Here is an 8,373-nt window from a genome sequence, read left to right as displayed (position 1 = left end):
CCAAACTCTCACTTCAGCCCCAAATCTAGGCTGACATTCCCAGTGCAATACTGGAGGAGTACTTTTGGCGATGACGTTAAACTGAGGTCCTGTCTGCCCTCTCGGGTGATGATAAAGGATGGGATAAAGACAGTAGAGAGAAAGGATCTTAGTTCCGAAAATAAAGTAGAAGAATCAGTTTGGGTGGAGCTAAGAAACAGCATGGGGTAGAAAACATTGGTGGGAGTTGTTTATAGGCCCCGAAACAGTGGTTGTAATTGTTGAATCCGTGGTTCAGTGGATATGCTATTATTAAATAATCACACGGATGCTGTACATTAACAAATAACAGGTCTTTACTGGAGGAGGGTAGTCTCTAGACTGGGGGTACAGAGGCATGCGCAAAGCTTATATACCGGTGTGGTCACTGCCGGTACTACAGTATACAGGAGCTGTAAAAGTAGTTCTGACTTAAAGGCACATACACTACAATTCCTCCCCTTTTAGATTAGTAATACCCCTAATATTCAAATAACAATTAACATTTCAACATGTACATTAAACAACAAAAGTCCATTTATAGATTCAGTCTTTGGGGCGGCTTCCTGACCCTTTTCGGGATAGCACCTTTCCAGAGGTTCTTGTTCTTGGTGCAGAGGCGATTCTGACCCCTTTTCATCGGGTTCCACTGCTACTGGGTCTGAAGTAGATGCTACCGGTATGTCGGGTTCATCCCCAGGTACTCGAGACATGGGGTTGACGCGTTCCTGCGACGCTAAGATCTGATCGACGTGGTGTCTCACAATGTTCTCCCCGACATCCACTGTGTACATTAATGGCCCCTGCCTTGTACATATCGTTCCAGGTTGCCACTTCTCTGTTCGATAGTCACGGCCCAAGACTGGTTGCCCTACATTGAAGCTCCTTGTCGGCTTCTCATTGATGTGCTGGAATTGTTTGTCCTCAACATTTCTTCGCACATTTGGTCTGAGCAAGTCCAGACGAGATCTCAACCTTCGGTTAAAGAACATCATGGCCGGGGTCTGGTTGGTAACTGCATGTGTCGCGTTTCGGTAGGCTAATAAGAAATTGTCCATCTTATGCTGTAGTGGAATTTCATGGTCGCACATGGCCTTTATCGCCTTCTTAAAGGTTTGTACGAACCTCTCGGCCAATCCATTTGTGGCTGGATGATACAGGGCAGATGTGTAATGCCTTACCCCATTCCTTTTCATGAATTTTTGGGACTCGTCGGACACAAACTGTGGTCCATTATCAGAACAAATCTGCTCTGGCAAACCGTTTCTGCGTAGGACTGCAATCGTTTTCTCTGTAGTGGTTGAAGACATTTTTATCACCTCAGGCCACTTTGAATGAGCATCCACTGCTATTAAGAACATTGAGTCCATGAATGGACCAGCAAAATCAATATGCACCTGTTGCCATGGAGAGGAGGGTCACTCCCATGGGTGTAGAGGGGCATGTGGTGGTGCATTTTGGACCTTCTGGCATCCTAAGCAGCTCTTAGTTAGGTCTTCGATTTGTTGATCGATTCCCGGCCACCACACATAAGCCCTAGCAAGGCTTTTCATTTTCACTCCCCCCAGATGACCTTCATGTAGCTCATTTAGCACTCTCTCCCTTAACTTGGGTGGAATCACCACTCTGGATCCACACATCACTGTCCCCTGGCATACTGACAGCTGTTCTCTTCTGGATGAGAATGCTGGCAACAGTGAGTCGCCATGTGTTGGCCATCCCCTCACCGTCAATTCATATACCCGTGACAGCGTCAGATCATTGCGGGTCTCTTTCTCTATATCCGCGTTTGTTACTGGCAATCGTTCAATTATTGACGAATAAAATATCTCGATAGGGTCCACTGCTGGTGCTTCCTCTACAGTAGGCAGTGGCAGGCGCGATAGCCCATCAGCGTTCCCATGCTGTTTCGTGCCTTTATATTCTATTTCATATTGAGTCGCCCCTAGAAACAGGGACCATCTTTGTAACCGCTGTGCAGTCATCACTGGAACGCCCTTCTTAGGATTAAAGATGGAGACAATTGGTTGGTGGTCAGTCAGCAAGGTGAACTTCTGCCCATGCAGATAGTGGTTGAATTTTTTTACTCCCCATACTAGGCTGAGGGCCTCCCTGTCAATCTGGGCGTAGTTGCGCTCGGCTGAGGTTAGTGACCGAGACGCAAAGGCTACTGGCCTCTCCAACCCATCTGGGAATTTGTGCGACAGCACCGCTCCAATACCGAGCCAAACGAATTGGTAGTGCTGGGTTGAAATGGGCAAACACCTCTTTTGATGTGATCAATTCTTTACACTTCTGGAAAGCTCGTCTACGTTCGTCATCCCACTTCCATGGTACCCCTGTTTGCAGTAGGGTGTTCAGCGGGTGTAATACCGTAGACAAATTTGGTAAGAACTTGTGGTAATAGTTTACCAGCCCGAGGAACGACCTCAGTTGTGACACATTTTCCGGTGCTGGAGCCTTGACTACTGCCTCAATCTTGTCAGGGGACTTATGTAACCCCTCTTCATCGATGACGTGGCCACAATACGAGATCTGTTTCTGGAAAAACTCGCACTTGTGGCGATTAGCTCGTAGCCCATACTCCTTTAATCTGGTGAGCACCTTCTCCAAGTTGGCGAGGTGATCACCGTCATTTTCGCCCGTGACCAAGATGTCGTCCAAATAACACTGGGTCCCTGGAATCCCTTGCAGGACCTGATCCATCGCCCTTTGCCAGATAGCCGGAGCCGAGGCTACTCCAAACACCAGCCCGTTGTATTGATAGAGACCTTTATGAGTGTTGATCGTAAGGTAATGTTTTGAAGCTTCTTCTACCTCCATTTGCAAGTACGCCTGGGCTAGATCAATTTTGGTGAAGTGTTTACCTCCAGATAGCGAGGCGAAAATATCCTCAATTCGTGGAAGCGGATATTGCACCGTGTGAAGGACTGGGTTCACTGTCACCTTAAAATCCCCACAGATGCGGACCTTCTTTGGTTCACCAGGCGTATTACTCAACGACCTCTTTATTACAGGAACGATGGGTGTAGCCCACTCACTCCAGTCCACTTTGGACAGTACTCCTGAACGTTCCAACCCTTCCAGCTCTGCTTCAACAGCTGGTCTGATCGCAAAAGGCACTGGTCTGGCCTTCAGAAACTTTGGGCTTGCATTTTCCTCTTATTTTAATCGTTGCTGTTATTCCTTTTAGTGTTCCTAGTCCCTCCTGGAACACTTCTTTTGCGTAAGTTAGCATTTTTGACAGTCGTCCAGGTGTGACGTCGTCATCCTTTTTGGCCTCAACCTTCAGTGCCTATATGGAATGCCAATCTAATTGTATCTTCCGGATCCATTCACGTCCTAGCAGTGGTGGTCCTCCATTTGGCAATACATAAATATCCATTTTAGGTATTTCCTGGCCTTTATATGTCACTTTCACCCTTATTTTTCCTTTGGGGTAGACTTTTTGCCCCGTATACATCTTCAAGACAATCTCTGTAGCTTTCAAGGGTATGTGTGAAAATAGCCGCTTGTAGTCTCTTTGATTTATGACTGTTAAAGCTGACCCTGTGTCCAATTCCATTTCCACTTGGACTCCGTCTATCTTGAGTGTAACCCAGATAGTCTGGTGATCCTCCAGTTCGGTTACCTTATGTAGTTTCAGACAACCCAGCTCCTTGCTTCCGGAGTCTGTGTCACTTTTCTGTTCGTCTGAACCACTGTCCATCACCTGGTGTACCTTTTTGTACTTCTCCTGTGGAGATTTCTTACTGTTGGTTTTCTTCCCAGACCTGCAGACTCTTGCTATGTGTCCTGCTTTCCCACACTGTCTGCACACTTGGTCCTTGAACCAACAATCTTTCTGGTCATGTGTTGTTCTGCCGCAGCGATAGCACTTCCCTGTTCCATAGGACATTTCATTGGTGCCATATTCTTGCGGTCTCCGTTGTATCTCTGCAGCGCCCCTTGCGGCTGCTTCGTGTGATACTGCCATACTGAAAGCTTTGTCCAGCGTAAGGTCCTTTTCTGATAGAAGCTGTTTCTGGGTTCCTTCACTTTGTAGCCCACACACAAACTTGTCCCTTAACGTGTCTGCTAGTCCCGCTCCAAACTGGCAGTGTTTCGATAGCTTGCGCAGTTCCGTTAGGTACTCAGCATTGCTTTTGTGTTGGTTCCTTTTATGGAACTTAAATCCCAAACTAATCCCCCTGACCCGCTCTCTCCCCATAGCCTGTTTCAATCCCAAACTAATGCCCCTGACCTGCTCTCTCCCCATAGCCCTGTATCAATCCCAAACTAATGCCCCTGACCTGCTCTCTCCCCATAGCCCTGTATCAATCCGAAACTAATCCCCCTGACCCGCTCCCTCCCCATAGCTCTGTATCAATCCCAAACTAATCCCCCTGACCCGCTCCCTCCCCATAGCTCTGTATCAATCCCAAACTAATCCCCCTGACCCGCTCCCTCCCCATAGCTCTGTATCAATCCCAAACTAATCCCCCTGACCCGCTCCCTCCCCATAGCTGTGTATCAATCCCAAACTAATCCCCCTGACCTCTCTCCCCATAGCCTGTATCAATCCCAAACTAATCCCCCTGACCCACTCTCTCCCCATAGCTCTATCAATCCCAAACTAATCCCCCTGACCCGCTCTCTCCCCATAGCTCTGTATCAATCCCAAACTAATCCCTCTGACCTGCTCTCTTCCCCATAGCTCTGTATCAATCCTAAACTAATCCCCCTGACCCGCTCTCTCCCCATAGCTCTGTATCAATCCTAAACTAATCCCCCTGACCTGCTCTCTCCCCATAGCTTTGTAGCTTTAAATATTTATCTACTTTCTACCCTTAAAGGATGGAACTATCTGTACTGCGATTTCTCCCTGTGGGGAGCACTGCTACAACCTTGGTGTTGGTCAGGGGGCCTATGTTTGATTTTCAGCCTATTTTTGGTTTGTAATATTTACCCTGCTAATCTGATCTTGCGGCGAAGCAAGTACTGTATGTTGTGATGTGCAAGGTGTGGAAGTTAGACAAAATGGCTGGGATGCTGCGGTATCACTGTGCACCCATGAGAGGGCAGCAAGCTGCAGTGTTCAAGGAGGATGTGCGAACAAGCAGGGAGGAGAGGAGAGGTTTGTGGTCTCGCACAGACTGGACAACGTATTGGCCTTGGAGCTGGGAACAGTGATCGAGGAGACCCCCCTCTTTGTCTTATATTTCTTTAGGGAAAGAAACTTAGGAGAATAGGAAAGGAAAAGCTAAACATTGTTAAACAAAAGACTTATTTATCTTTTCCAGTCAGGGAATGTGGCAGCTATAGCTGGGGGGAGAAGGTGCAAATTGGAGACCAGAAGGGCGGGGAGGGGACGGGACGGACGTGGAAGGCTGGGGACGTGGAGAGGGTGTGACGCAAGGGCACGGGGCGCAGAGGGGCATCTGTGTTCCAGAGAATCTGAATTTTGTTTTGCTATAAAATAGAAACATGTTTTCTCTGGGATGCGACTCCAATAGAGGGCTGGTTGGACAGGCCTCGGTGTGACTTCACTGGGAGGGCTGGTTAGATGGGCCTCGGCAGTAAAACAATCAATGGATTGTCCTCATTCACTGAATGTACCAGGCTGTGAAGTCTCCCGTTCCCATTCAGATTATCCTTTATAAATGCAACCACCCTTGACCTTTTACCGCTGACCTCTGCTGATTCAATCTTTCACCCTGCCCAGTACCAGAGATGCCAACATGGACGATGTCAGAATGCCAGGGCTCTGAATTACCTTGGCCATAATTTCTCCGCAGGTTCGGGGAACCCCCCCCCCCACATATGCAATAAACGGGGTTCCCGCCACATCTCCAGTTATGCAGCATTGGACAGTCTGAGGAGATTCAGGTCCTCGATTTACATCCCTTTGAAAATGGTGGTCAGGGTCGAGAGTCAGGGGGCTGTGGGATCACGTTGGGCCTTCGAAAATAGTTCCAGGGCCCACCCCCCTGCAACCCAGAAGACTATTCCATGCACTGATCACTCGCTGAGAGGAAGTGCTTCCCGACATCAAAAGGTGTCAGCCATGGCTCAGTGGGTAGCATTCACACATCGAGTCAGAAGGTTGTGGGTTCGAGTCCCACTCCAGAGACCCGAGCACATAATTCAGCCTGACACTCCCAGTGGGAGTGCAGCACTGTCGGGGGTGCCGTTTTTCAGATGAGACGTTAAACTCAAGTCTGTCTTTCCATCAGTCCCGAACTTGTCTTTTCCTGGTTTGTACCGATGTCCCCTCGTTGCTCAGTCACGGTTTAAGCCAAGACCGCTCTCAGGATGAACCTTGCCAATTCTGCTCACTATCTGATCTGCCTTTACCAAGGTGCATTCTGTCTGGGCATTAGGCCTTTCTCCATACTGATCCCAGGGTTCAAGGTTGTCCACCCAAGGAGGGCAGCCCACAGTGTCAAATACATAAACCTTAATTCTCCAGCTAGCTGAGTCTGAGTTTCTGCAACAGCCACCTCAGCAATGCCCCCTTCCCCATCAACATGCCATAGATGTGCCGTGGGCGATGAATGCCTGATTGTTCAGAAGCTGCAAACACGTATGTGAACATCAATAACAGGAAGCAACTAGGTTGAGCAGGTTGGGCAGATGAGCCGGATGGTGGATGGGCTCACCCCACCGTGCAAAGCTGGTGTCCGCATGTGTGCCAACATACATCATGCATGTCAGTTTGTACAAGTGTGTGCATACACAATAAATGTTTGTCCATATATGCAAGTGTGCTTATGCATGATACAGGTGTGTCGTGTGTACATGATACAAGTTTCTGCACGTGCATGATCCGTGTATGTCCACACATGCATGCGTGCGCACATACATGCTTGTGCCCATGTGTGTACATATATGGTACATGGGTCTGTGTATTCTATCTGATGTTTAAAAAATTATCTGAATTATATTTTTTTGTTTGTTGCTGCCCCTGCAATCTACTCTAAACATGTTTTTAGCACTGGCGAAGCATTATTCAGAACATGCAGTGTGACTAAAGTTAACTGGTTCATCTTTCCTACCAATAAGAAATAGGAGCAGGAGTAGGCCATTTGGCTCTTCGAGCCTGCTCCGCCATTCAATAAGATCTTCTACCTCATGTCCACTTTCCTGCACTACCCCTATATCCCTTGAATCCTTTAATTTTCAAAAATCTATCGACCTCTGTCTTGAATATACTCAACAACTGAGCCTCCACAGCCCTCTGGGGTAGAGAATTCCAAAGATTCACCACCCTCTGAGTGAAGATATTTCTCATCTCAGTCCTAAATGGCCGACCCCTTCTTCTGAGACTGTGACCCCTGGTTCTAGACTCCCCAGCCAGAGGGAAACATCCTCTCTGCATCTACCCTGTCAAGCCCTGTAGCAATTTTGTATGTTTCAATGAGATCACATCTCATTCTTCTAAATGCTATAGAATATAAGCCTAGTCTACTCAATCTCTCCTCATAGGTCAACCCCTCATCCCAGGAACCAGTCTCTTTCAAAACCCTAGGATGTAGGCCATCAGGTCCAGGGGATTTATCGACCTCCAGTACTATTTTTTTACTAATAATTTCTTTCAGTTCCTCATTCTCGCTAGAGCTTTGGTTCTCCACTATTTCCGGGAAGTTTTCTGCGTCTTCTTCCGTGAAGACAGACACAAAGTATTTGTTTAATTTCTCTGCCGTTTCCTTATTCCCCATTATAATTTCTCCTGTCTCAGCCTGTAAGGAACCCACATTTATTTTTGCTAACTTTTCCCTTTTTACATACCTATAGAAGCTTTTACAGTCTGTTTTTATGTCTCTCCCATATTCTATTTTCCCTTTCTTTATCAATTTCTTGGCTGAATTCTAAAATCCTCCCAACCCTCAGGCTTACTACTCTTTTTGGCAGCATTATAAGCCTCTTCCTTTGATCTAATATTATCTTTAACTTCTCTTATTAGCCACGGTTGGACCACTTTTCTTGTGGGGTTTTTGTGCCTTAAAGGAATGTATATTTGTTGTAAATTATGTATTAATTCTTTAAATGCTAGCCATTGTTCGTCCACTGTCATACCTTTTAATGTAATTTCCCAATCTACCTTAGCCAACTCGCCCCTCATACCTACGTAGCCTACTTTGTTTAGATTTAAGACCCTAGTTTTGGATTTAACTAAATCACTTTCAAACTCAATATAAAATTCTATCATATTATGGTCACTCTTCCCTAAAGGCCCCTTTACTACTAGGTTATTAATTAACCCTTTCTCATTGCACAATATTAGATCTAAAACAGCCTGTTCCCTAGTTGGTTCCTCATCATACTGATCTGGAAAACTATCTTGCATATATTCCATGAATTCGTCCTCCACAC

The sequence above is a fragment of the Somniosus microcephalus genome, chromosome 9 (assembly GCF_052327205.1).
Source record: "Somniosus microcephalus isolate GS21.2 chromosome 9, FLI_Smic_1.0, whole genome shotgun sequence".
Lineage (NCBI taxonomy): Eukaryota > Metazoa > Chordata > Chondrichthyes > Squaliformes > Somniosidae > Somniosus > Somniosus microcephalus.
The sequence above is the reverse complement of the archived record's forward strand: the minus strand, read 5'-3'. Positions refer to the sequence as shown.